Below are 14,602 nucleotides of genomic sequence, written 5' to 3'. Positions count from 1 at the left end.
GCAGACAATTGTTGATTACACGAGAAAAGCAGACAGCAGAGATGTCAGGTATGCACGCAGATCGAGGAAAAGGCGGCGACTGATAACAGGACAAAGGACCGAGCGTCGACCACGCGCGCGTGGGGCTCACGCGCTGGCGTGCCACGCGCGGCGCGTGGAAGACACGCGCTGGTGACGTCATGCTGGCATCATGATGACGTCATCAGATGACGTCATGCTGACGTCAGCATAGGGGTCAGGGGCGCGTGAGGCGCGTGGATGCGTGGGCGCGCGTGGGGGGAGTTTCGACACGCGCCTGACAGCGCGTGTGCGCGTGGCCGCGCGTGGGACACCTTCTCGGGGCGCGTGCGGGCGCGTGGAAGCTCAGAATGGGGTGATTTTGGTGCCGTTGGATTCGTTTTTTCGAGACGCTTCTAATGGTATATTATATGATATTTTATGAAATTGTTTCGAACTGTTTATAGCTAACAGAAGTGTTTTTAAGCTGTTTTTAACTGTTTAAATTGCTTTTAAATGCTTCATGTGATACATAGAGATGTATATTGCTTAGATTAATGTGCTAGATGATATAACATGCCTACCTTGATGTTTATTCATGTTTATATATGTGATATATACTTAGTTTATCATGCGATGATAGATTTAGGTGAACTTGAATGAACATAAGGCGTTTGTTAGACAACCTTGTATAGTGAAATTGTTTCATAACCTTAATAATAATATTATGAATACAATCATGAGATTCTTGTGTTTGTGAAACACGTAATTGAATATGAATTTTCGATATGAGAGAAAGGATGATTCTGTCAATAACAGATTTCTATCTGTAAGAAAGGGTTATTAAGTGACGCCTCTTGACAATGCTCCACCCGATCTGGGAATCGTCTGATTATTGATTATTGATTTGAAATGTTTAATTTAAAAGGAAGAATCTCTTTATAATATGATTATGATTGTAACGTAATATAATCCCTCTAAAATTAAATAATATCAAGTAGTAATTGGCCAATGATACAACGGGCTTGTGTCGGTCATAGCCTTCCAACATGATAGAAAAGTAGTTCTTATTTTTGAATCATTGTCGGTTCGTGCTACAGCCGAGGGCTTTGATTTCGAAATAAGAAATACTTGTCTATTACATAGAGATGTGTACATTGAATAAGAATCTAAAGGTCGGTACGTGCTACAGCCGTGGGCCTTTGGGGACTGATTCAACTGTACGGAATGTTGGGTTAGACTTGACTTAGAATATTGAGTTTGTCGTGCTACAGCCGAGACTCAATTATTCAAGAGGCTAAAGTTTGATTAGGGAATAACATGAGATGTAATTGACAAGAGTTGTCTGCCTATTGAACATTGCATGGAGGTTCGTGCTACAGCCGGGGTTGTGTAATGGAATGTAGGATCCCTATTCCCGCTAGCATTATGAATGCTTAATTTTTCACGTAGGGGGTTGAATAAATTAGGAAAACTAGTGGGAGCCACTTATGAATAAAGACCCGATTCATATAGTGTTTTAAAATGAAATCGAATATTTGCTAAGTGTTGTTATGTGTTTATCATTTACAGATTTACTTTGTACGTTATGTCTTCAGCACTATCACTCAGGAGCATACTAGATGCTCACAAATTGACTGGTCCTAATTATGCTGACTGGCTTCGAAACTTGAGAATTGTTCTCAGGATTGAGAAGCTGGAATACGTGATTGACTCACCTAAGCCTACTGAACCTGCTAGTGATACACATAATGATGAACATGTTGTGTATCGTAGGTGGATAGATGATGCAAATGTTGCTCAATGCATCATGCTAGCTTCCATGAACATTGAGCTACAGAAGCAACATGAGCATATGGATGCTCGCACTATCCTCATGCATCTACAAGAGTTGTATGATGTGGCGGGGAGGACAGCTCGATATGAGATATCGAAGGAGCTGTTCGGTTGTAGGATGTCTGAGGGATCATCTGTGAATGACCATGTACTTAAGATGATCAATTTGATTGAACGTCTTGGACAACTTGGTTTTACCATGGATGGGGAGCTGAGCCAAGACTTGGTCTTGCAATTGCTTCCGAGTTCGTTCTCGCAATTTATTGTGAACTTTCACATGAATAAGTTGGATGTCAGCCTGCCTGAACTCCACAACATGTTGAAGACTACGGAATCAAATTTTCCCCCTAAGAAGAGTTCTGTTCTTCTAATTGGTGAAGGTTCCAATCCTAAGAAAAGGAAGAGGAACCCTTCGAAGAAGAAGAAAGTAGGTGAGAAAATGCCGGTTCCACCAAAAGCTGAAGACCCTGAGAGCAAAGTTGTTTGCTTTCACTGTAACAAGGTGGGGCACTGGAAGAGGAACTGCAAGGTTTACCTTGCAGAATTGAAGAAGAAGGGTAGTGAGACTACCGCTTCTGATTCAGGTATGTTCATGATAGAAGTGAATATGTCATTTCTACTTGGGTATTAGATACCGCCCGTGGTTCTCATATCTGCAATTGTTGCAGGGACCAAGGAGAAGTAGGACTCTTGAGGAAGAGGAGGTGATTCTACTGATGGGAAATGGAGCAAGAGTTGCTGCTGTAGATGTAGAATCATTTCATTTACATATGCCTACGGGCAAGACCATTGTTTTAAATAATTGTTATTTTATTCCCTCGATTGTGAGGAATATTATTCCCAAGTTAGACTTGGCTGGATTTTCATTTATTATTGAGAATAATGAATGTTCTATTCTTAGAGATAATATTCTTTATGGACGTGGTACTTTGAATAATGGTCTGTATGTATGTGACATAATTTATTTCACTTATGCTAGTTCAGGAATCTCTGGCCAGAGTTAATGAAATTAGAAAGGAGTTTCTAATTTGCATAGAACTACGCATAGTAAATGGTAAGCAAGTGATTAAATTAGATAGGCTTGACACGAGATCCATGCCTTATATTTAATCGGGACATTGTAGGGTGGAAAGAGTTTATTGTACGGTAACTATTCACTGACAGGTTCTTGGTATTCTAAGCAGTGAATTCATATTATCCGGATAGTCGCGATATGTTGAGAAGCATCACTCACGATGTAGAATAAATGTGATTAATTAATTAATCATATTTAATAAATTAGAGAATTTATATAAATAATGATAAAATAGTTTTATTATTATTTATTTCTACTACCGGCTTAATATTGAACCTACAGGGTCACACCATAAAAAAGAGAATGATTTTATGGTGGAGGAATTAATTAATAATGACTAATAATTATTTATTTGTGAAATAAATAATTAATTGGCAAATTTAATAATTGATTAAATGAGATTTAATTGATTATAAATTAATTAAGAAAAGTTCTTAATATTATTAATTAAGGATTTAATTTTTGGAAATTAAATCAAGAGAGAAAATTATTTCTAAAGTGTTTAGAAAAAGGATTAATAATTAAAAGGTATTTTAATTATTAATGAGAATAATAAATGGGATAATAATAATAATATTTATGGGAAAATTTCAGCTGAAAATTTTGCCTATAAATACACTATTATAGACCCTATTTTATTCTAACCCCAGAAACCCAAAAGTTTCAGAAAACCAAATTCTCTCCACCTCCTCCTCCTCCTAAAAGTCGTTTTCTTGGTGGATACCGGTGGAGTGCTTCACACTTGAGGAGCAACTGCTAAGGATCTCTGATCGTTGTCTCCGAATTATTTTAAAAGGTTAGATTCAATCCCTCGAATTTTTATTCACGATTTATATGCTTTTATTTGGATTTTGTGTGTGTAAAAGTGTTTTTCCACGCCCCGCTGCGATTAAAAATCAAACATTCTCAACAAGGACGAGGCTCCTTCAGAACTTCACTTCATTCAAGATTTTCTCGCTCAAAGTGAAATTGGGTATGCTCTGACCCAACCACAGGCTCTCTCAGGCAAGCAAATTCTGGAGTTTTGGAGGTCTGGAGTCTATGATAATGGTGGTGAAAGTGGGTCCCCAAGCATTATTTTTATAATAAGGGAAGATGAGCACTTGGTAACCTTGTCAACTGTTCGCCAAGCATTGAATCTGCCAGAAAACTGTACTTACAATTCACAAGTTGAGGAGTCAGTTCTTCAAAACATGATTGCAAATCTTGGCTATGAGAAGTCTTTGTCCAAGCTGGGATAACTGAAGAGGCCCTATATCAGGAGGGAGTGGAGCTTCTTTTTCGATTGTATTACCAAAGCCTTTGCCAACAAATGCTCCAATTTTGATGCTATTCCAATCATGAGTCATCAAATAGGGTATGCACTTCTTAATCAAACTCATTTTGATTGTGCTACTGCTATTTTGGGTTTTATTGGGGATAGGATGAAAGAGGACCCAAATACTGTTTATTTTGCTAGGTTCTGTCAGTTTATTTACAGTTTTTGTTGTTCTGATAAGCCCCAAGCCTTTAGTAAGTTAATTGAACCCTTTAAACTTCACAAAAGGTCTTTCACAGACTTATTATCTACTGATAATAAGAAGGATATACTAAGAACCCTCCAAATTCCCCAATCTGTCAAACAATTCTTAGTAAATTCTGATCCTCACACATACACAACCATATATCCTGATTTTGCACCTACACAGCCTACTACTTCTCAACCTCCACCAACCCATCTTTCCAATACTCAACCAGCACAATCCTCTCAACCACAACCATCAGCACCTACTATCAGAACCTCACCTCTCAAGTCCAAATCTAAACCGCATTCTGGTATATCTAAACAAGTGCCAGTTATGAAATCAACTACACCATCTAGGCCCAAAACCAAAAGAACTATCTCTGTGCCTAAATCTTCACCAAGGAGAAATAAAGTTGATTCTGAGAGATGAATCTGATAAGGATGAACAAGTCCAGGTTTCTGCATCAGAACCTGTGACATTAGAAGTTGAAGAGTTAACTCTTCAGAAGGAGAAAGCAGTTGAAGCTTTTGGCATTCAGAAAAGAAAGAGGTCTTCACATTCTGATACAGATCATGTCACTCCTCCATTTATAAAATCAAATTTGAGGAAGACAAGATCAGGTGTGCATCTTGCACAAATTCAATTTAAGGATGCTGAAGATGCTGAGAATGGGGATCAGGAATCTCTGATCTCATCAGAACCTATAGTGATTGAAGCCCTGCCAGCACCTGAAGAAGTTCTGATTCAGGAATCTGAAATTCCTGAAGTCCACAGATCAGAACCTGTACAAGAATCTGTGATTTCTCCACCTCACTCTCCATTCAAAGAAACTGCCTCAGTTGAAGATTCAGAGTTAAGTCCTGAAATTGACATTCACAGGTTGAATATTCCAACTGTTTTGTAGCTGGAAGCACCACCAGCAACATAGTCAACTCCACATATTTCTTCAATACTAAATGCTGTAATTCCTACTACTCTAATTCTGGATTTGGAAACTGAAGATCAGAATTTAGACAAAGCTGATACAGAATCTCCTACAGCCATACATATCTTGGTGTTATCTAAAGATGAGGAGATTCTAGCAAGTTCTGGAGAGTCAGCTCCAGTAAATAATCCAGTGCATACAAGAAAAGAGCCATTATTCCAGTTTGAGGAAGAGGCTGCTCTAGTTCCATGGGAGGAAACCTTTAGAGGAGTTGAATGGACAAAGAAGTGAAATGAACCTGACTTCATTCCCAGCCCAACTGTTCTGACATATCATGTTGCAAAAGCTGATGAGTTGCTGATAAATTCTGACTTCAAAACATAACTTAAAGTCACTGCTCTCAGTACTAAAACTCTTCAAGGTCTACACTCCAAGACTCATGCAAAGGTTGATAAAATTCAGGAAACAGCTGATAAGCTAGACATGATGCTCAAACTAGACAAGAAAAGGTTTATCAGACCAATTCAAGAAAAAGTGGATGCTATTGAGCTTGTTCAAGACAAGCAGCAGGCCCAATTGGATGAGGTCTTAAAAATCAAGCTGATCAACAGACTCAGTTAAATAAGATCCAATCGACAGTGGAACTTCTTCTTTCTCTACTCCTGACAGATGATGCCAAAAAGGGGAAGAAGGTAGTTAAGTCCAAATGCTCAATTAGCAAGGCACTAAAGAAAAATGATGATTCTAAAGATGACCAGGGAAACCCTAGCAATGGCAAAGGTCAAAGTCAAGGAATACAAGTTAGCAGAATTCCAATTTAGAAAGTACCTGATAGTAAGATTTCTGATAAATCTACTATTCAGAGGAGTGATAAAGAAGGAAAGAAGACTTCAGCTACATATCAAACTTTGTTGCTCACAAGTTCTAAAATTGAAGATCAAGTTCTGACAACAAGTTCTGATAATCAAATTTTGATGATAAAGTCTGATGTTCTCATTTAAGGTGGAAGTCAAGACTCGAAGAAATTTATGTCAACCTTAAAGTTCAGGGGAAAGAAGGCAACCTTCTTTTACAAGGATCCTAAGATTCAAGCCTTAGATGAGGAACTTGCAAAGAGACTGTTCCTTAAGGATAATCCAGGAGTGGATTTAGAGGAACTTAGAGAAGAAGAAGCAAGATTTAATGCTGAAAAGTCAAAACTATAGCCTAAAGGTTCTAATGCAAAGAAGCTTCCCAAACCTAAGGAGAAAGGTATAGTAATAAGAGAAAGATCTGCCATAGAGATTCCTAGATCAATGACTAGATCTCAAACTACTACTGATGCCAAAGACAAGGGAAAGGAAAAGTTGGGGAGACAGTCAAAAAATAGAAGATGAAGATTTCTCAAATTCTGATGGATCCCGTGTGCAAGATGGTTCAAGTCTTTGATGATACTGCTGCTGAAGATGAAACAGTTGAAACTCTGAAGAGAAAGAGGATGAAAGAAGAATCTAATACAACCTCTGACATAGCTCAAGTTGTTCAGAGTGAAGATATTTCAGAACAGCAAGCTACAGATGAAACTGCAAATCCTGACGAATTCATCAAGACATCAACCTCTGACACTACTCAAGTTGACATAGACAGCTTACCACTTGATCAGAAAAAGAAGCTGCTATGGAACAAAGCTACTCCAGTGCAACCTAAGACCAATCTAATGCTGAATCAGCTTGTATCTTTTGGGTTTAGACCTAAACAAGCTAAAGATAAGTCTGGGTTAGGTTCTGACAAAGAAAAGAGACAAACAGGAGTAGAAGTTACTCTCAGAGATCCTTTCATTTTGACACACAAACCATATGAAGAAATCAAACAAAAGCACCTTGATAAAGTGCTGTCTGCCTAAATTGTCATGGATACTCATGATGAATCAGAAGTTAAAGAAAAATTGATCTTGTTTCTCAATGATGGCAGAACTTACAGACTAGCAGATTCTGATGTGCTAAAGAAGTCTATCAATGAGCTTCAACATATTCACTACCTTCAGGAAGTAAAATCTGATGTTACAAGAAGATGGTCAGATTACATTTTGAAGGCTATAAGAGATCTTCTCAGAATTTCTGGTGCAAAAGCTTCTCAATACATTCCAAAAATTACTGAAGATGATGGAAGGGAAGTTTCTATGAAGAAGAATTATGCCAAGATTTAAGTAATTCTGAAGGGAAAGTGTTTATGCTACAATGAAGACTCTTCACATCCCAGAGTTATCAGACTTGGAGATGGGCTTGAAAGAACATCAATTTCTGCACTCAGAGCAACCATTTATCAGATTGGTGATAATGAAGATGAATAACTGATGCAAGTCAAAGCACAGTTAGTTGAACTTCTGAGAAATGCTGAGGACAAGCTGGTAACAGACTTTACAAGGAATCACTATGGATTCAGATTAATCCAGTGATATTGGTAAAGCTACATGTACTGTAAGTTGTATTTAGCTATTTAAAATAATATCTCATTACATTTGTACTTAAATGTTTTTGACATCATCAAATCTGTTAAATTGTATATTTTTCATAATTTACAAGTTAGGGGAGATTGTTAGATATATTTGTGATGTCATGTCTAATCTGATTTGTTTAGTTTCAGAACTTATAATCAGAACTTAATTGGAAATCAGAACTTACTGAAGACAGGAAGTTATCAGAACTTAAGGCGTCAGAACTTATATCAGGACTTAAGTGCGTGTATACTTCAGATAAGGAAAGTAGTTGATTTACAGGAGAGGATCTAGATTAAACAAGTAAAGATATGAATGAAGAATTGGACAGCTATAGGACTGCAGTAGATAATCTCTGATTGATGTATTCTAGGAAACAAAATCATTATCATATCAATTAGGAGATATCTTGTAACTGTGTAGTATATAAACACAGATTAGGGTTTACACTATATGTGTTATCATTCTCGAGAATATTATTTATTGTAACCCTAACAGCTCTTAGTGATATAATACATCACTGAGAGAGTAGATTAAACCTACTGTAACAGAGTTTGATATATTGAATAAACTTATTTTCTGTTACATAATTATGTTTATAATCGAATTGATTGTAGATACTATATTCAACCCCTTTCTATAGTATCATTGAGGCCTAACATATATAATCTATTGGAATATGAATAGGGTATTCAAGGAATCAAGAGAAATCAGAAATCGAAATGAAATATGAACAAAGGAATAATAATTGTGTATTAGTGATGTGAACATGAATTATTAATGTTTAACTGCGATGAGAGTCTAAAAGCAATTCATCATTCTGATTTTAGAATAGGGAAAAACTTTCCTGTTACGCGATCTACTGCAAGTACATCACCACTCTCTAATACTGGCTTGGTCCGCCTTGTTGGCTTCGTGTCTATTAGAGAATGATACTTATTTAGTCAACTCGTATGTCAATCGCGTCTCAACCCGACTTCACGTAGCCCTTATCGTCTACTCGTATGTTTACAATTGAGTCATATAATAATTATTATCATTTAGGACTCGATTAACCACATAATTCACATAGCACATAAGTCACATAGTCATTTTAGGCATAAAAATAATTTTTAGAAATATATCCGGCTCGTTTCCTTATTTTTGGGATTTATTGGACTCGTCTCTATAATTAATAGGGTCTATAAGTAAATAAATATCGAAAGCCGACACTCTTCTAAAAGAAATTAGGATTCAACACTATTTTTTAATGAAAACAGATCCCTTTTCTGAGTCGAAGGGCTTTTGTTTCATTTAAATCAAATAAACGGTTCAATTATTGTTCAATAAATAAGAATAAATCAATTTATTATTCAATATAATTAATTAAACAAAATAATTGAACCTCAAAAATATTTTTAAATAATTGTTTAGGAAAAATCAGAATTAAAAATGATTTTCCATAATTTTTGGAATTAAAATGAATTTTCTTATTGATTTATTAAAAATAATTTGATTAATTATCAAAATAGTTAATCATTTTTATGTAATTAATAAATTAATAATAAATTAATAATAAATAATTAAAGAAATAATTAATCTCGAATTTTAGAAAAATATTTCAGAATTATTCATAAAATGAATCAATTAATTAAATAATTAATTAATCAATTTATAAAATAAATAAAACTGATATTTATAATTTACAAAAATAAAATAACTAAAAGTAAAAATAAAATTTCCAAAAAAAGTTTTATAAACGGGTTGACAAAAACAGAAACGGAGCATCGGTCGCTGGTTTGAACTCTAGGGACGTTACCCAGTTTCCGGCGACCAGAATCCGGTCAACAGGGACTGTTCCTACTGATTTTTAGAGGGTTTTCATTCGACACAAACACAACAACACCATCCTGCAATAAACGTAACGTCTGGGAAATATTATGTAATTATTTTTATTAATAAATAATTATTATGTGAATTTTGGTGAATTATTCGATGATTGTATTAATATTTAGGTGTTGATATCTGATAAAATTAGGATGTTTTAATTTCTAATTATCCAGAATTAAATCTAGATAATTTTTGGTATTTCTCTGGTAATTTTTGAATTATTGTATGATTTTAAAAGAATTTATAGAATTTATAATGATTATTTCATGTAATTATAAAATTACTTTTAGAACAAAAAATCGTCCCACTTCAGCCGTTTTTGCGTTTTTACAACCCAAAACTCTTCCGAAAAATCCTTCCTAACCTAATCTGATAATTCTGAACACTTTCCGTGTTTTAACTTTCTCGATCTGGGGTACGGTTTGATCCGTACGAGTCTCAGCGTGAAATTTTCAATACGCAAATCATTTTATAGATCGATAAAAAATCCGTATTCCCAAAAGGTGAGATATTATTACTTTATTTTTGTATAAAGTATTTTATAAGAGTCTCTGTTTTAATAATTATCCAACTTAGGTATTAAAATCGTATCGTCTTTTTAGTTACTTAGCGGCTAAGTAACCTATTTTCGGATCTGATTTGTAAATGTAATTATCAAATTATTAAATAAATATGATATGTGATGGTTCTGTCAGCTATGCGTTGCTGTAGTATTAATTGTTTGTAAATTGTGGATGCGGAGATTAATTTTGTAATTAATTATCGCGCTGTATGAACTTAATTCATTTTTTAAAGTGATTTTATTGAATATTTATTCTTATAAATGCTAAAATTGTTTCTAAAATTATTTTGGTTGTTCTATAATTTTATATATTATTTTTATGGGTTTATAAAATTTAGAAATCAATAATTTATCAATTATTTAATTTTAAATGATTTTCAGGCTTCATAAAACTGTAAAATCATTATGTAATTCTAGAATATTTCAAAAATTATGAAAATTTTATTTTATTAACTTTTGAATATTCTGAGGATTTTAAAATTATTTTGGGATCAAATTGACCCGCGCATTGTTTCGTTTAATTATTAAATGCGGGTGTAAGTTACGAGTCAAAAATGATTTAAAAATTATGAAAATTTTAGTTCAATAGTTTTTAACTATTCCAAGAACTTTAATTATATTTTGGAATGATTCTTTTTATTTTTATTTATTTGTATCTTCAAAATTGTATCGTTAAATTCAGGGTTGCGAGCAGACTGGGACACGAGGCGTAACAAGAAAAAGAAAAACATATATAAATTAATAAATAGAAGATAAACACCAATTGTGTTTATCCCCGTTCTATACCACCGCCTTTCATTTCTCTCTCTCGTCGATCTCTCCCCAATCTCTCTCTCGCTCTCTGTCGTCTCTCCCTCCTTCCTCTCTCGATTTTCTTTATCATCCTCTCTCTAATTTCTTCGTCTCTCTCTCTCTTCCTCCTTTCTGTCATCGTTCCCCCCCCCCCCATTTTTCTTTTGCCGGTTGTTTCCATCCGCCGCTGCTTCATTTTTCCGGTAAGCTGCCACCGGACCTCGGTTTGGTTGGGTGGTTTATTTGTTTATATATATATATACGTCTATATGTGTGCTGTGTAGCCTTGAGTCGCTGCCTCTCTTCGATTTTTCCGGCGAGATGGTGGCGGGTTGAGCAGCGCGTGTGCGTGTATTGTGTATACCTGTGTGTGTTTGCGTGTATTCGGGTGTGTGTACTGTGTTTTTATTCCGGTTTTTGCTCTGCTTTTTCCGGCCATATTCCCTGACTGTCCCTGTTGTGCGAGGTGTTACCTGGGGCGCGTGTGGTGCGCGTGTTTTGGTGTTGGATTGAAACCGTTATTAATTAAATCTTATTTTAATTTTTCTGAAGAAATCGTATGATTGCAATTTGTGAAATAAAAAGATTGTTATGCGGGAATTACTAATTTAATCGGTGGGATTCGTGTTGGACGCCCGTTATAAACGGAAACCCGCGAATTTTGCCGCCGTCGAAGATGAGCCTCAGCGAGTCGACGGTGGGCTATGATGATTTTTATCCGAGTCCTACGTTTATAAATTAAATAAATTAGTTTATGATATTAATTACGAAACGAAAACGAATAATAATTTATAAATTGAATTCGTATTGGTGTTGGGATTGATAAATTGGATTGTGGACTGGATTGTATTGCGATTGTTGTTGTGTTTTGACGCCGATTTGATTTCGACGAGTTGGCCGATAAACAAAGGAGACGCTACCTGATATTCGGGAAACTGATTCCGAAAATACGGGAGTGTACCCTGCAATTATCGGAGACGTCGAATAACCATATATAATTATATTATATGAACTTAAGTGCGATCGAGACAAAATAATTTATAAATACTCGATTACCCTGTTTTTCAAAACGACGAGTATACGTATTTTTCGAGAATAAATATCGAACCGAGTTTTTAAGATGTAAACCCTAATTGTTATGTGTATTTTAATAATACATATAAATATAAGTTAGGTTATGAAATCACATGGGTATAAGTGATAGTGGTATTAAGTTGAGTTTAAGCGATTATCTGAATTAGGGTATTTCAACCCTGTAGGTCCTAGACGGAAAACCCGAGTATTGACATCGGACTAGGAATGATCTAGTGATTAGACGTCGAGATCAATGAAGTTCCAATTGAAGGGCCTAAATGTTGGGATCGTATCCAAAATGGGATAGTAGTTTGACGATAAATCCGAACATTCAAATCGAATCAAAGTCAACTAGTAATAGCAATTAAAGCTTATTGAGGCAAGTATACCTGATTTTTCTTTTAAAATACTGTAATTATTTCTTCGTTCCTATTCTAAGTTCAGAATAGTTAAATGTTTTATATTTTGCTGCAATTACTCTGATTATGCATGTTCCTTTCATTATTGTTCCTATAATTCGATTGCTCTCTTGAGCAAATACCCATTCTTTCGGGTTATTTGCGAACCCTGAATTGGGATGTTTTGAATTCAAAATGATTTGACATCAAAATACTCCATGGGCTGGATAATGATGATGTGTGGGATTAAGTTTTACTTAATCCTAAGGACCGGGACATGACCGGTGCCTTGAGATGGGCCATAGAGCCTGGGGACCCGACTGGATCTATACAGGTGGGTGTAGATCTGCACTGTACCCTGACTGATCAGCAGGATATAGATGCGAACTAGTGTTTAGTCTAATTTGTAGTTGATCAACATTAACGGCATTCTCTCTTGAAAGGTTTTATGATTCCAAAACCGGACAAAACCCTGATTCTGGAGAAGAATTTGGGAATCGCTTGTCACTTTTGGACTTATAGTTGAAGGCTGGTGATAACCAACGTTTATTCGCTCAACTCCCTCAAATAAATAGAATTGTTTAAAATTGTTTTAAGATTTTGTCCAGAAGTTTTTCCTTTGGTATTAATTCTTGAAACTCAAATTATATACTTGCTGAGCATTTTTGGCTCACTCTTGCTTTGAAATTCTTATTTCTTCCAGAAACAGATAAGGGTAAAAGTGAATAGGTTTGATAGACAGCAGAAGTTAGAGAAATTTCCGCTGCGAGAGGTTGAAGATGTTAGAAGAATATGACAAAAGCATTAGTTTAAAGGTATTTACACTTGTATTATAGTTGTTGTGAATCGTAGAAGATTAGATTCTTGTTTCATACCATAACCTGTAAACGATCCGGATTCAAGGGGTTAATTGAATATTCTTTTATTTTATGTAAAGATTGTTTCGTGACACCAAATCTTGACCCCGAATTTGGGTTGTTATAAGTTGGCATCAGAGCTTCAGGTTATTGGTCACTGAAATAAGAATAGATGAGAGTAAGATAGGAGTGGTAGGCCGTACAAGATTGGAAAGACCCTGGGCATATTCATGTTAAGTGGAGTTAAGTGTGAATTAGGGTTAGCAGATCCGATACGGAGTGGGTAAGCCAGGATTATTGAGGGAAGTGTAAGGCAAATATCGCAACGCTATAGGTATATTGAGTTCTCAGATCCTACAGTAATGAGAAATTGACAGATCGACGGAGACGGGTATGCTACCCTACTTTTCATGTGGTTTTGAAGAATATGCGATCGATGCTTGTGAGAATTTATGTAAGAGAAGCTATGATTTAACTTAAGATTAGGTAATAGGACGAGCTCCACGTCCGAGGCCACGAGTTGATGGAAGTTGATGGAGGGCCAAAGTTGCAAGCTGCAAAGGCACCACCGTTGCGAGAGGATTCTTATCACATACCGGGCACTGCGCGAGGAATGATGTCTACCTTACTAGGTATAGGTAAGACTAGTAAGAAGGTGCGACTTTATCTACAGAAAGAACGTCGAATCGCATGTGTGGTTGCAAGCATAATGTCACAGAAGATGACCAAAATGTTAAAGATAGTACCAGATGTCAGCGTTACGGTAGAATTGCGACAAAAATGACAAACGACGGTAAATGAAGTTTCGTCGACTAATAAGTGCAAGCAGAATCCAAGGAAAAGTGGAAGAGGTACCAAAGTGGAGAGACCCTTATATGGGCATTCTTTTAATAAGACATTTCATTGGTAAATCATAAAAGTAGCAAGTAACTTATATAGTAATGACGACCAAATATTCGATTTCCAAAACTTTAAAATGAGATTTCGGAAAAGAATTTCTTAATCAACTTTCAAAAGATTTTTGCATGAAATAAGTTTTATAATTTGGTTGTCGAATTACTACTTAAGTTCTTGTAATTATAAACAGAAAGTGATCCAAAAAGAAGAATGAATTTGGACTCAGTATTATTAATTTGGAGGATCAAGTAGACCCACCAACAAGGAGAAAGTTTAAAGTTCCTTGAAAAGTGAACATGAATCTTGTTTAATAATATTAATAATTGAATCAACATGTTAAAA

This window comes from Apium graveolens, chromosome 7 (assembly GCF_009905375.1).
Source record: "Apium graveolens cultivar Ventura chromosome 7, ASM990537v1, whole genome shotgun sequence".
Lineage (NCBI taxonomy): Eukaryota > Viridiplantae > Streptophyta > Magnoliopsida > Apiales > Apiaceae > Apium > Apium graveolens.
The sequence above is the reverse complement of the archived record's forward strand: the minus strand, read 5'-3'. Positions refer to the sequence as shown.